General features: G+C 44.9%; 1 protein-coding gene across 1 annotated transcript in view; it reads left to right on the forward strand.

Moving 5' to 3' along the window:
* Nucleotides 1–236: 236 nt before the first annotated feature.
* The window catches only part of LOC104861360 (serpin B6), a 23,003-nt gene continuing 21,551 nt past the window's right edge, over nucleotides 237–1,688 (forward strand). Inside the window, exon 1 of the mRNA XM_010622750.3 lies at nucleotides 237–429. The gene's annotated coding sequence lies outside the window, so the exon portion shown is untranslated. The remainder of the gene's footprint in view (nucleotides 430–1,688) is intronic.

The following is a 1,688-nucleotide window of genomic DNA, read 5'->3' on the forward strand; positions in this document are numbered from 1 at the left end:
TCAGTGACACTTGTGAATCACAGTCAGGAGAGCTTTAGCAGGGACCACTGTGATGGGCATTCAGGGCTCAGTTCTGAACACAACACCTGCAAGTGGGATTCATAGCCAAAAGGTGGGAAGTCACTAACGGGCAGTGGGGGTGTGTGACTCTGACACCACCTCCCAGGGTTCTCTCTGGAGGCTTCCTGGGTGAGCACCCTGAGTGCCCTTTGCCCTCCTGCCTGTTCCCTGGGGAAGAGGGGCACGAGGAACCTGATCAGTATTAAAGCTGATCAGATGTCAAGCCGGGGATTTCTAGGCTGACTCAGCAGAAGTCCTGTTCAAACCAGATTTCACCAGGAAGTACAGGAAGACTAATCGGAAACCTGACTAAAGTTCCCTCAAACACAGACTTTTTGTCAAGGACAAACAGCGCGATTTTTATGGAAGGTAATCTGATAATGACTCACAGAATGTATGTGTATTTCTCTTTTGACCTGAAACTTTCTTTTTAGGAATCTAGGACTCTGAATTAGTAGCCACTTCTCCTTTTATACAAAAGAGAATTCACATTAAGTGCTCACTATTCAAAGTGAGGTATATGGGCCAGAAGACTAATCATGGGGGAGCTGGTTAGAATGCCCAGAATCAGGCATTTCCACAGAATTGGCATCTGCATTTTAATGCCTCCAGATAATTTATTTGTGCACTGAAGTTTGAGATGTGTTGCACTAGGTTAATTCTGGAAGCATTATTATTATTTTTTCCAGTACCAGAAATCGAATTCAGGTCCTTGCATTTGTCAGGCAGGCACGGTGCCACTGAACTCTGGTAGCATTATTTGTAATGATATAAGATTGAAAACAATTCAAATGGCACAGAAGGAATACAGTGCAGCCAGGAAGAAGAAGGCAGATCTCTATGTATGAGTTGGATTTCCAAAGCCGTTAAGTGAAAAATGCAAGTTGCAGAACTGTCAGTTGATCATAGAACGCTACTTTGATAAGCAAGATGAAGTTAGAATTAGTGTATCTGTGTACATGTACACACATTGCTTATTTTTGCAAAAGATCAGTGGAAAGATAAACCTGAACTAATAAAATCGGGGTGAAAGGGATGGAGGAGGAGAAGTGGAAGTGAGGCATCTCTGAGCCTACTTTTATTTTTCACTACTCCAAAAATAAAATTAAGTAGCAACTAAGGTAGGATGGGCTTGTTTGCCACCAACATCTACTGGGCCGGGGGAGGATGTTTCTGACTCGGGGCTGCGGAATTAGTGCAAGAACAGCGCCCACATCAGACGTCAGCACTGTGGAAACCCGGATTTGGGGAGCAGACGGAGGTGGCAGAGGACAGCATGAAATTTCCAAAAGTAATTCACCTTCGAACCTGGCTAACGTTCTTCTAGACCGCAGTGTACAGTAAACAGGGCTTCCATTCCTCTTTGTATAATTTGTCCGGGGCCTTGGGGTCTAATTCTTTCAGGTGAAGAGTATTGGAGTCTTTGAATACAGGAAATGATCATCTGAGCTTTGCTTTTAAAGACTTACTCCGAGGCAAGGGCTAGTACAGACACAGGCCTCACGCAAGCCAGGCTTGCACTTGGCGGCTGAGCTGTACCAACAGGCCAAGCACTTCTCATGTGCATTTTATTGTTTCGTTTTTGCACTGGCTCAGTGCTGTCCACTGAGTAAGACCTGAGTGCCGGT

The sequence above is a fragment of the Fukomys damarensis genome, unplaced genomic scaffold (genome assembly GCF_012274545.1).
Source record: "Fukomys damarensis isolate Sample0158 unplaced genomic scaffold, DMR_v1.0_HiC HiC_scaffold_10, whole genome shotgun sequence".
NCBI classification, from domain to species: domain Eukaryota; kingdom Metazoa; phylum Chordata; class Mammalia; order Rodentia; family Bathyergidae; genus Fukomys; species Fukomys damarensis.